This window comes from Sus scrofa, chromosome 1, assembly GCF_054392235.1.
Source record: "Sus scrofa isolate SSC_HxYL_T2T_F1_AM1 chromosome 1, Sscrofa_HxYL_maternal_Yorkshire_Landrace_v2.0, whole genome shotgun sequence".
NCBI classification, from domain to species: domain Eukaryota; kingdom Metazoa; phylum Chordata; class Mammalia; order Artiodactyla; family Suidae; genus Sus; species Sus scrofa.
Window position 1 is genome coordinate 6,448,741 of NC_139383.1, and position 13,781 is coordinate 6,462,521.

General features: G+C 45.8%; 1 protein-coding gene across 1 annotated transcript in view; it reads left to right on the forward strand.

Moving 5' to 3' along the window:
- PRKN (parkin RBR E3 ubiquitin protein ligase) overlaps positions 1–13,781 on the forward strand; it is a gene marked incomplete at its 5' end in the record, with an annotated part of 1,030,308 nt that overhangs the window by 719,296 nt on the left and 297,231 nt on the right.

Below are 13,781 nucleotides of genomic sequence, written 5' to 3' on the forward strand. Positions count from 1 at the left end.
TGATCCAGAAGGATTAAAATTAAAATATATATATTTTTTCCTAATGCTAAAATCATTTCTGTGACATGATGTGCTTAACGCTGAAGAAAATAAATAAACCAGAATTCTATTCCGAGACAGAGAGATTGAGAACATTAGCAAACTTCTCCATTTAGCCGGCTAATATGTTCTAAATGATATTTTGAGAATGCTTATATCAGCATGCCCAAATTGGAAAACTCTTCCTGTTTATATTGACTGAAAATGTTGACAAGAAATATATTCTCTCTCTGTCTCTCTGGGCTTATCCCAGTTGTCATCTTAAACACAGGCGGTTTGTGCTGGCACAAGGATTTAATTGACGGAATCGTCGTGTTGGCTCTTCTTGTCATCTCTGCTCACTTTGCTCCGGTCTTAAATATTCATTGGTTTTTTTACACACACGGCAACAAGTGGCTGATCAAAGACCTCAGCCCTGACGACAGGGTAGGAGCCAAGAACCATGCCTGTTCATAACAGTCTTAACCCATCTCTGCTCTGCCACTGTGCTCACACCCTGTCATAGCCTTTTTTTTTTTTTTTTTTTTTTTTTGCATGTTCTGCATAATGTTTGGAAACAATGCTTTAGAGACTGTCACTGGAAATCCTTACAGAGCAGGGCAGGCATCCTGGGGAGGTTAAGTGCATCACCCCGGGTCACACGGCTGCTTGGTGGCTGGTCTAGGACACCAGTCTCCACCACGACTGTTACCCAGTTTCTACTACACGACATTAAATAATTCACAGCCCCCTCTTAGGTCATTGAGAAAGATATCCCTGTCCCATATTTACACTTGACTGCCAATGGCCTTATCATACTTCAGAGCAAATATGCTTGCCTATTTTATCAGAAAGAAACTTAAAATTGATAAATATACTTACTTTCCAATAGGAGCAAAACAAATTTAGTATAGATTTCAGAAATGTATCCAGGGTTTCAGAGCAGCAATGGAACCACCAATATAAATTTTAACGGACCAGAGTTTTGGAGTCTGAAGGTCCCAGGCTCAAGATTCTAGCCATGGTTGAGGTTGTGGTGTCTAACGCCCAACTTCTGACTGTGCTCGCCCAATAGAGGTCATTTGTAAGTTGGGGAGGAGTGGCGTAGGAGGCTCTGTCAAGCAGCACCATCTATACGAGGATGGCTAGAGTGACCCTTCTACCTCTCCACCAACCACAACCTGCCGGAGATATCATTACCCTCTCGAAACTTCTTTCCCAACCCTGTTCTTCATGGACATGTTGGCGTGATCTCATCTGTGAAATGATTTTGAATTGGTGGCACATGGTTATTCTTCTGACCTTAGACACCCTGCCCATGTAGTACAAGGTGATAGATTTCATTATGATTTCATTAATGAATAAAGGGAATTTTTAATTAGGCAATAATTTCATAAGCTCATACAGCTAGGTAATCCCAACCAACATGAAACAGAGTGAAAAACTGTTAAAATTCTTGAATGAGAATAAAATACATCAGCTCACTTTACAGGATTATGCATTCCACAAGATTTTGAATGAGAACTTCTGAGGATCCTATTGCAGCCCAGTGGTAACAAATCTGACTCGTATCCATGAAGATATGGATTTGATCCCTTGCTCAGTGGGTTAAGGATCCAGTGTTGCCATGGGCTGCGATGTAGCTGGAAGATGTGGCTCAGCTATGTGCAGCCCTAAAAAATTAATTAGTTAACTAATTTCCATTTTATACAGTTATGAGTTGCGTGTTTTGAAATTATTGCTATCATGACGACAGCGGTCCTCATCAATTCAGCAATGTTAGCATTTATCCCAAAGAATGAATGAGATCCATAATTCAAAGTGACCTCACTGAGCTTGCCTGAACACCTTAGTCCAATTAAGTTTCAGATCATGGTTGACCAGTTGAATGGTATCTGGAGGTAAAATTAAGCATCTACATCCAAAAACATTCCTTAGTATGTTTCCTTAACTATTTGGGGTATTTATTGAGGACATTAGTCCTGAGATTTTTCCCTCAGTGTCACTGACTATGCATTCTAAACAGTTAGAGGAACGTAGACACAATGCGGAATCAGAATGCTTGGGTTTTAGTCATTGCTCTGCCAAGTGTTATCTAATATTGGACAATTTACTTCACTTCCTTAAAGTCTTATTTTTCTTGCCAGTAAAATGACATAGTAATGACATCTGACCCATGCTACGTACTTCACAGGATGGTTATAAATGGTCTTGCAAGGAAGGAGTCTAGGTTTTACCTATCCTTCTCTTTTTCTAGCCAGGTTGTGTTAGTTGAATTCTCTCAAAGTAACAGAAGAATTCAACTGAAGTTAACTTTAACAGAAAGAGACACTTATCTGTGCTCCCAAGTTGGTTGGGGAAGCCCTGGCTATTGATATAACTTTACCCAGGTCCTCGAATGATGTCCTCTTGAAGCTGGATTTCTTCCATCACTCATCTCTGCCCTCACTGCGTCGACTGTTCTCAAAGAGGCTCTCCCCTCATGGGACAAAGATGACCACAGGGAACTCCTGGTTTATAATCCACCGGCTTAGCCAAAATCATATATCCAGGCCACCAGCAACCACAAAGAGAGAAAGAGATCTCATTGGCTCTGCCTAGATCAGGTGCCCACCCTTGGCTCTAGGAAATGGGGCAAGCCCACCTGAATCAAAGAAACTAAGGGCAGGGAAAGACGTGGCTGTGCAAAAAAATGCTGGACAGGCAAAATTTATGTGTCTACCACCTTCTTCCTATAAGCTGGTCAGAATCCATCTACACTTCCTTCCCATTTATAACCTTTCAGAAAATACCCTTACCTACTGTGCAACTGTCTTATATAGAACAAGAGTAATACCTTTTATAAAATAATGTGCACTTTTTAGTCTGACTTAGATATAGTTCTTCCTCGACTTTCAAGTAATGTTCCAATGCCCTAATCTTACCCTATGTTAAATATATTCTCTCTGGGACTTCCCATTGTGGCTCAGCTGATTAAAAACCTGACTAGTATCCATGAGGATGCAGGTTCAATCCCTGGCCCCACTCAGTGGGTTACGGATCCGGCGCTGCCATGACAGAGCCGTGGAGTCGGTCACAGACGCAGCTCAGATCCCCCGTTGCTGTGGCTGTGGTGTGGGCTGGCAGATATAGCTCCAATTTGACCCCCTAGCCTGGGAACTTCCAAGTGCCACAGGTGTGGCCCTAAAAGGAAAAAAAAATGTGTGTATATATATATATTATATATATGTATAGTCTCTGACTTTAAGTCCGACAGCCTAAATTCGAGACAGAGAATGTGGCTTTTCCAAACATGTAAATCTCCCGATAAGCTGACTTAGGAAATGATAGAAGCTCATTCCTCACATCAAGGAACTAGAGCCCCTCTGAGAAAAGCCATCTATTTTTTCCCTCTGTGCTTTTAGGTGGGGCATCATGGCAGAAAGATTGTCTCTCTCCCATAAGACCTCACCAATTGCCACAAGAATTAGCCGCAAATGCCAATAGCTCTCTACCAATTCCTTTAGCGTTGATGAAATAGTCCGCTAGGAGATCTATGGCAAGCTAACAGTCATCAAACCAGAAAATAGTAGACGTTCAATTAATGCTAACTAAATCAGTGATTTTGGAGAAAGCCCATCAGGCATTGCAAATAACTTCAGAGATACTATTGTAATTATTAGCGCCAAAAATTAAAGTTTATTTTTTCCTTTCATCTTTTTGCTTTTTATAGCCGAGCAAAAAATGGGTTGGGAGAGGTGTTAATTTAATAAGGGTAGTGGTGTATAAACTCAAGATTCAGATCATTTTTGACATGAAACCAGTGTCTCTCTGTCTGAATTCATCACACAGATTTGAGAACTAAATCATCTCAGCTCTCAAGAGATACCTTTAGAACTAACTCGTATAAAGTAGGTTGCAGGAAACCCTTTTCCATATCTACTCACTGGCCTCTTTTTTATATGCATTTAACTTTGGGGATAAAGGTGTCCACTTAGAATATTTTATTTTTCCAAAAGTAAAAACCGTTGAGCATGAGTTACCTAAGTTTAGTAGCATAAAAAATGTTCTCCTAGCAGCATATCCAGAGAGGTTCACCAATCTAATCAACGCTTGAAATACATCCCAGGACACGTGAATGCTTGAGACTAGCAATCGCCCACACATTGGCTTCCTCTAGGGTAACTGAGTATTTCAGCAAGAGTCAGTTATGTTGTTCCAGATCTGGTTTTGGCTAGTTGTGCTTCACCTTAAATTTCTTTCTTTCTTTTTTTTTTTTTTTTTTTGTCTTTTTGTGGTTTTAGGACCGTACCCATGGCATATGGAGGTGCCCAGGCTAGGGGTCTAATCGGAGCTGCAGCCGCCGGCCTACACCACAGCCACAGCAATGCCCGATTCGAGCCACATCTGTGACCTACACCACAGCTCACAGCAACACCGGATCCTTAACCCAGTGAGCAAGGCCAGGGATCGAACCCGAAACCTCATGGTTCCTAGTCGGATTTGTTTCCACTGCATCACTATGGGAACTCTTTTTTTTTTTTTTTTTTCTTTTTATGGCTGCACTTGTGGCATATGAAAGCTCCTGGGCCAGGGATTGAATCCAAGCCACAGCTGTGACTTATGCCGCAGCACCAGCAACACAGGATCCTTTAACCCCCTGAGCCAGCGAAGCTGCGCCTCTGCATTGACACAAACCGCTGCACTCAAATGCTTCACCCACTGTGCCACAGCGGGAACTCCTTAGATTTCTTAATGTAATTAAAAATCAAATAAACCAATGAACAGTCAGCTCAAAAAGAACTGTATCTATGAAAAACTAAGTTGAGGGACCTGGGAAGATTTAATAAGGCAGGTCTGTAGGGAAACTACTGTTGAAGAATTTGTAGGCAGAATGACTCTCAAAACTGAGGAAAATTTCACTAAAAATTTAAAGCAATTCTGCCTTTAGACTGCGTTGCTAATCTCATGATGTCCTTGTTTTCCTTTAAAGAAGTTGAAGCTGGAATGATGACTCCACATTCCAGGAGGTGGACTTATGCTTTAAGAGCTTTTAAAAGGCTTTGCTCTTTTATGAAAAGATTGCTATATAAATGTGTACTTGTGTGCTTTTAATTTAACAAAATACGAACCAGTTTTCTGATTAACCCAGCAAATTTTTATCAGAGTAGGGACCTCCTCCTGCCCTTCCTTCTCCCTGGAACCTCTATTTTGACTTTTTTGCCCCAAATCCTTCTACTGCCTTCTGAGGGCTCAGCTTCTTTCCCCTGACTCCTAAGGGTTTGTTCCTTTCTAAAAAGTGAGTGACTAGAGACTTACCTAAGACTCCTTCGATCTTCCTTTTTTATTTCCTGAATGAAAGATGACACTATGTTCTCATCCTCATCAGAAATCCTCTATTATATTCCATAAACATCACAATAATTCTAGAAAGAGATCAAATTTTTTATTAAACTAAACAAGCACTACAATCATTTTCCTGTCACTTTCCAAAGAAATACAGTAAGCAAGACTTCCAAATAGCCATATCTAATTTACATTTGTATTACTTCAAGTTTAAGGTACACTTTATCATGAGAACTCTAAATCTATTTTTTTTAATTTGATGACTTTATCTTCCATATTGATTACATTTGTGGACAAACCTAAGTTCTTGATAGATGCAAGTATTAAAACAAAAGGAACAGGAGTTCCCATCGTGGCGCAGTGGTTAACGAATCCGACTAGGAACCATGAGGTTGCAGGTTCGATCCCTGCCCTTGCTCAGTGGGTTAACGATCCGGCGTTGCCGTGAGCTGTGGTGTAGGTTGCAGACGCGGCTCGGATCTTGCGTTGCTGTGGCTCTAGCGTAGGCCGGTGGCTACAGCTCCGATTCAACCCCTAGCCTGGGAACCTCCATATGCCGTGGAAGCGGCCCAAGAAATGGCAAAAAAAAAGATGAAAAAAAAAAAAAAAAAGGAACAGACAGCTAAATGACTTCAAGGTGGATTTTCAAATCAGCTTGCAAAGATTTTCTCATTTTAAGTGAGACAGACCCTTCAATTTCTATTCCATTGCATGAGATAATCTAATCCAGCGTAGTAGAGGGGAAAATCATTCTTTTGTGCCAGCCAGAGTCTGAAACTAAACTTTTTCTTAGATGATTAGCTCCACATACTCAAGGAAAAAAAAAAAAAGTGGGTAAACTCTTTATACCACGAGAAGCTTCATCCTTTTGGGAAAATGTTTGAGAAGGATTGTGGTTCATTGGCTGGAATGGAATTTGAGAAGGAATGGTGGAAGCCGGGCTGTCAGGATGGCATGTGGTCTTAAAGCATCACATGGCCCCTTCCCCTTGTCATATTCCTTCCTCCCTCAGGCCATGAACATATTCGGAACATAATGAAAAACACTGGGTAAGAGGTGTGAGGAGTTCCTTAGAAGGGGCACAGTCCTGCCAAGGGCCTCCTTCTCGTCTGCTCACTGAACAAAGGTTTTTGAAAGATTATGGAGATAGCCCCTTCTTGTAGATTTATTCATTGTCACACCATGCAGACTTTATTTTCATCCCTCAAAAAAATAATTGGTTTTTTTCCTTTCCCAGTCTACCTCACCTGTTGTGGTCTCTGCGTGCATGTGGAAAATGAGTTTTCTGCATTTAAAGCAAGGTGTAGAAAAGACAAGTCTATTGAGGCAACAGACCCTGGTAACACAGTGGGCTGACTTCCTGATAATCAGAGTGAACCGACACTCTGATTATCAGGAAGCACATGGTCGTGTCTGTTTTTATAGACCAAAGACAAAGGCATGGGAGCAGTGGTCTTGCCATACACCTGTGACCTGCTGGTTGGTTGGGGAAGGATGGGGTCTTCGGATGCACTTGCTGGTTGGTTGGGGAAGGATGGGGTCTTCGGATACACTTGCTGATTGGTTGGGGAAAGAAGGCATCTTTGGATGCACTTGCTGGTTGGTTGGGGAAGGATGGGGTCTTTGGATGCACTTGCTGGTTGGTTGGGGAAGGATGGGGTCTTTGGATGCACTTGCTGGTTGGTTGGGGAAGGATAGGGTCTTTGGATGCACTTGCTGGTTGGTTGGGGAAGGAAGGCATCTTTGGATGCACTTGCTGGTTGGTTGGGGAAGGATGGGGTCTTCGGATGCACTTGCTGGTTGGTTGGGGAAGGAAGGCATCTTTGGATACACTTGCTGGTTGGTTGGGGGCATATGTTGCCCCTATAGGGGTGGTGTAAGGAGTGGGCTATATACTTTTTCTGGGGGGGCAGGAAGGAGTGGGCCAAGTTGCTGGGGTGGGGAGGGCCTCAGGACCATTGTAACAGTGACAGTGAGACGGATGGGATGCTAAGCATCCGGCAGTTCTTATCTCCGGCTGGAGGCTTTTTGAGTTTTTTTCTCCTTGGAGAAGCCTTGAAGTCCCACACTTATCAGAGAAAACTATATCAAGTTAGCAAAGATTTACCAGTAAGAAAAGATTTACCACTCCTGGCAATTCTCTAAGCTAGTTCGCAGGGTAGTTTAGGGGAGGCCATGGTTATTGTCCTCTGTGTCACCAACCTGAGTAATTTCCCTTCACTCGGTCCTTTTGTCACCTGGAAGAAACTCTGGTGGTAAAGTCAGGGGTTGATTCTATCAACTCAAAGCTGATCAAAAAAATAAGATCTTGTCCATAGCTGTGAGAGTCCTGATGTGTTCAGGCAGAAAAGGGACTGTGGTCTCTATTTATTCTCCATCTGAAGAGTCGACCTGTTAAATGGGCCAGATTTTCATATCCTACCCCTCTTTGTCTCACGTTTCTAGACTAGTAAGTCTAGACCAGTTGGTACTAATTTAGACTAATCATCACATCTGTTGCTACAGCAGAGCTGAACTCAGAATAGCCTCTCCAGTGCCTGAACTGTGCCACGCAACCCCCCTACATGCCTTCAAGACCAACCACCTAACACTGGGGTTTTCCACTTGTCTATGTGTGCTTCAGAGCTAACACAAAATAAGTATTAGAAATATGCAGTCGCTTCTTTCACGATATGAAACAACCCTCACTAATGTTAGGACTGGAACGACCATCTGCAGAACACACAATAAACACACACAGACGCACAGGTAAACACACACAGGAAAACACACACAGACGCACAGGTAAACACACACAGACACACAAGTGGTGGGAGAGAATGAAATGCACTTTCACATGAGTGAAGAGAGTAAAGCCTTTGCATAACTTTAATAGGAACGGGATTAACCAGTAGGAAATAAATGAAACCTGGGAAAGGATAAAATGCATAAGATAATGGTTAGCCTAAGCCCAAGGCAATTGCAGTCCCCAGGAGACCTTAAGTGCTCTGGTTTTCTGAGGAATCAAGGCCCCTGGGGGCTTTCCAGCAGTTTCAGATGAAAGGACCCCATCACCCCCCCATCCAGTGGAGGAACAGCTTGGCTGGAGTCAGCCTCAGCAGTTGCCAGAGCAGAGTCTGCACGCAGCCGCAGGGCTAATTTGCTGAGGTGTAGGCGTTCTACTTTGTGTGCAAACATCAGCTGTACACAACGTCTTCCTGCCCGACCTCTGACCCCTGTGAGTTGGGGGTGCTGATCACTGACCAAACAGTGATGGAGAGTGTGGCCCAGACGCGCCGCAAGGGGCGGGCCAGACCGAACCCGCCTGTCCCACGCGGGACCGGCACCACAGGCCTCCCTCTCCACGGGGGTCTGATTCCCGTGAATGTTTCACCGAGACACAGGCCGGGTAGCCCTTGGTACAGGTGAACAGCCAGGAGAGGAGGCGGGGCGGCCTGGACACGACCAGCCCGTCTCTGCTCCCAGAGGTCTCAGCAGTGACTGCTCCCCACCCCTGGGGAGGGGAGGCCTTGGGGAGAAGAGGAGAGAGGCCAGGCGTGACCTGCCAGGGGGATGGCAAGGCCAGGAAAGCGGATGCCGCTGGCCTCGGGCACACACAGACACACAGGAAAATACACACAGACACACAGTTAACAGACAGACACACAGGTAAACATGTATAGACACAAGACAAGTAAACACACACAGACACACACTGACACACAGTTAACAGACACACAGACACACAAGTAAACACACAGAGACACAAGTAAACACACACAGGAAAACACGCACACAGACACACAGGTAAACACACACAGACACACAGGTAAACACACACACAGACACACAAGTAAACACACACAGACAAACAGGTAAACACACACACAGACACACAAGTAAACACACACAGACACACAAGTAAACACACACAGGAAAACATGCACACAGACACACAGGTAAACACACACAGACACACAGGTAAACACACACACAGACACACAAGTAAACACACACAGACACACAGGTAAACACACACAGGAAAACACACACAGACACACACACATACGCCTTTGAAACTAGGTTTTGTTTTTTCTCATCCTCCACAATTGCTTTTCAAGATGTAAATACCGGATCCTCCATGATTTCAAGGCCCAAGTCAAGGGCTCCAGGCTTGTGACTTCCCAGGTCACTCTTTCTGAGCCCCTGTCTCATTTGTACATGGGCATAAATAGAGGCTGTCTAAATGCATGTGGCCGTGTAAACAAAGATTCAAAGGGGAGCGTGAAGGAGGAATACAAGCTGTTCATACAGAGCAAAGTCTCGCTGGTTATCATCGGCTGTGGGGGCACTGGATCCCTCCCCATGGCAGAAAATCTTTGGCCCCATAAGGGGATGGGAAAATATAAGCAGATGTGAAAGAAAAGGCTTTCAGGGCGTCAGTGAAACCAGCTCTACCTCTTTTGCTATTTCGGGGTGGGCATCTTGGAATGTGAGCTGACCCCCGCGCACCTGGCGCCAGGGGTCCTGGATGGGACCTGCTCCCTCTGGCCACACCCACATTTTGCCTCTAGGTCAATAGAGAGTGACTGGAAAAGAAGATAAACTGAAAACCAGATGCACACCACATTTGGGGCTACTCCTCAGGACCTGCAGCTTCACACACCCTTGCGCTCTGTTTCACATTTTTTTCCAATCGGGCAAAGGAGAAATGAGACCTGTTTTTAGTTTTCATCTCCAGATAAGCTCTGATACCTGAAGGGTACTTCTAAGCATTTTCTTTAGCGTTGGTGACAGTGCCGGACCCGGAGAGGGAAAAATGCAGTGCTGTCCCCTAACAGCAGGTGAAAGACAGCCAGGACGCAGCTGGAAATGCGGCATCTATCTGCCTATCCAGGGCTGGACTTTTTGTTTTGTTTTTTCTGGGTTAGAAGTTGGGGACTTGGAGACGTACTATTAAGCAGATGTTTCCATTACTTTTTTTTTATTATTCCCTTTTTCCCATGGGTATAAAAAAAAAAAAATCACCATTCTTACATGATTTTGTCCTCGACAGTTTAATCAGAGAAAATGTACTGCAGCCATTTGACGTTTGTTCACGGTAATGAAATCAACCCGATGACATCACCTCCTCTGGGGCTGGGCCGTTAAAGTGAGTTCTGGTTACACTTGGAATGTTTAGACGGTGGCACGGAGCCTTGGCAATTACGCTAAAGGGAACCCCAGGAGCATTTGGTGTATGAAAGAGTAACTTTCTAAAAAAACTGAAAAGTATCCGTTAGAGCCATTCCAATTTTGGTGCGATTTAGTGGTTTATAAAAGCATCTTACCTCTTCTATCCACAGAGGTTTGCTTTAAGCTTCATTTCAAGCCATTTATGAGTCCATGCTCCATCAGCCCTTCAGAGACGCTTTATGCGGTGGCCGTGGCAGATAAATTCTGAGGAGGCATTTTATGTGATGGCATGGCACTTTTGACAGCTGGCATTATTTTTCCGCAAAACTTCATGTAAAATTAACGTCACCAGATAAAACGCGTAGGCAGTTGGTCCTGTTCATGACACTGGCCCCGTCATCACTCTCATCGGCCCTTCCACAGGGTGGATGGAAGCATTAAAGCATCTCACGTGGATTCAGAGCTTTTATTTCATGTTTCCAACACACTTCCTTCTCACTCGTGCCTTGGCTCTTTTGCCTTTGAGCGGTGCCATTATTCACCGCACATTCCAAGCGGGGGAAAGCAGCTTCTTGACTGCAGAGGCTTCACTTAGGAGGAATAGTGTGCCCCAGGGATAGTTCTCTCTGCCCAGCGAAGGGCACACCCCGTTCTTTTCAGCCTCAGTAGACCCTGCAGAGGTAGTATTTGCCAACAGTGGCAGCCTGAGGGACAGGCCCATTCTGTTCAGGGGTCTGGTCGGTGTGACTTAGAGGGGACAGCCACCTTGCCAGAGGTGGTAAAAGACCTCCCCTAACCATCCCCCCCCCCAACACTGTCCTCACTGTCCCCCTCTAGCACCTGGTCCCCAGCTTTCTGGCCACAAATCTGGGCTGGGTGGCAAAGATGCCCAACGTCCATAGAAGCGGTGGTTAGACTGGGCAAAGGGGAGGCTATCCTGTGTCACCAGTGCCCTGGGGATCTGCCTTGATGTGGCCTATCTCTGCTCAGCCTGGCGCTCTGCACGCTCCAGTTTCCTCCTGCCAGGCCCTGTGCTCTGCAGCCGAGCATGGCACCTGCCCACAGTGAGGGAGCATGGCGAGGAGGAGGGCTCACGGCCCTGGGGGAGAGGGGTGCCAGGCCCTGAGGACCGAGCCTTGAGGGGCGTCAGAGGATGAAGAGGCATCTCTGTGCACATCTGGCCCTCTGCAAGCACATCTGGGCTCATTCATAGAGGTTTCCTCCTGCCGGTATTTGACGAGACCTCAAAAAGGCATCAGGCATCAGTACATTGACTTTATTTATTTTTTTGGTCACACCCATGGCATGTGGAAGTTCCCCAGCCCAGGGATCAAACCCATGCCCCAGCAGCAACCTGAGCCACAGTGGCGACAACACCAGCTCCTTAACCTGCTGTGCCACCAGGGAACTCCTTGATTTTATTTTCAAGTAGAGTTCTTTTGGAACTGTTCTGGGCAGTGTGTTACGGAGAGTTCTGAGTAGCTTTTTTTTTTTTTTTTTTTTTTTTAATCGTGATTCACGCACCCATCCAGCCTACACTTCCCCTGCTCCTTCCCCTCCTTGGCACTTTGGGACTGACCCATTTTCACCACCTCTCCACCTGTGCGGCTGTCAGCCTTCCTTCCATCAGGCTCTTCTCCATGGGGTGTGGGGGGGGAAGCAAGGAAGCAAAACAAACAGCTTTGCATAAAACCTGTTATCCTTGAAAATCAAAGGCATTCGACTAACTCAAAGAGTTCCATGGCAGATTAGTGCCAACTGCCCGCACGCCGCTGTCTTCAGAGCAGAGCCTGCCTCCCGAACTCACAGGGGCCGAGGAAGACACCTGACAGAGAGGATTTGGGTTTATTAGAATTTGTTGTAATCAGACTAGCAAAGCATTTTCACTGTGGACCATCTGCCAGCACATGTAAATAGCCTCGTTTTATGAGGCCAGATGTTCTAACGGTATTCACTTAAACAGGCGTCTACCTGTTCTTTGATTATAGTCAGTTATGGAAAACTGCGCTTCTGCTCGACTCCAAAGTGATTTCTCTTTGGCTTTCAAGTTTTCGACTTGATGGGGTTTTTTTTGGCATCTTATTTACCCCAGCATAAGGAGAAACGCTCTGGATTAGGAGTCAGAAACTGGCTTTTTTTCTCTTGGCTCTTCCAAGAGAAAGGAAGAGTTAGGAGTTTTGGGTTTGAAAACCCAAACTTCACTCAACTTTCAAGCGATGCCACTTGGCTTTGGTCTCCCCTGTTGAAAACAAGGGTGTTGGTCAGATGCAATGATTTCCAGGGTCTCTTTTAGCTGCCGTGTAATTCACCGTTTTTAGGTATGGCTTCGAGGAGGGGGCGCTGGCTTCCCATCTGCCTCCCTTAGTAGGGGTCTCTGGCCTCAGCAGCTTCACTGAGCAGTGCCACCCGGGGTTGGCACCAAACACTGCAGCACAGCTCTTCAGACAGCGGTAGGCACTTAGCAGATCCTTAGCTCTTGCTTTCTCTTAATCATGAGGAAGTAGTTTAAAAGGGAAAGCCCTAACATTTATAAACCACTCTCACTTTTCTGCATCCTCATTTCCCGGCTGAGGCTCGGTAACGTGGAGGAGAACCTCCAGTCTGAACATACTGGACCCGAGATGGCTCTTCTCCAGGGAAATCCCAAAGGCCTTCTCTCCTGGGAGCACCAGACCCCAGAGGCAGCCAGGGAGGCTCAGGCTCCCCGGCCCTCACTTCCACACAGCCCCCAGTTCTGCCTGAATCGAGTAAGACAAAAATTATTAGGCTGTGGAAAGACTCCCTAGCGTCCAGCCTTTTCCCAGTGCTTACTATCTTGGCGACCTGCTAACTAGCTGGGCGACCTGCTAACTAGCTCGGTGACCTTTGCTAGCAATGCATGTGCCTCTGTCTCTGTGAGAAGTGTCATTGCGTCCACCTCCCAGGAAGGATTAAATGAGCTCTTCCAGGCCCAGTGCCCAGCGCAATGCAGCATAGAAATATGGGCTAATGTCACATCCCCTCCTGTGGAAGGGTAACCCAGCCTGAGACCCCCTCCCACTGCCATGCCCAGGGCCTCCAAAGAGACACCCGTCGATTGAGCTCAGCTCCTGGGAAGCTTGCAGGATCCTCTCTGTATCCGTCCGGTTCATCCGAACCTGAGGTCCGTGACTGGTAGGGGCTGCGCTTCTGTGCCTCTCAGCCATCGCCGTGTCACAGGCGTCCTTCTGGCTCACCTGAGGGACAGCACTTGTTGCCATCAGTAACGGTGACCCACTCCCACCCCTCCGGCTGTGGGGTGGCCT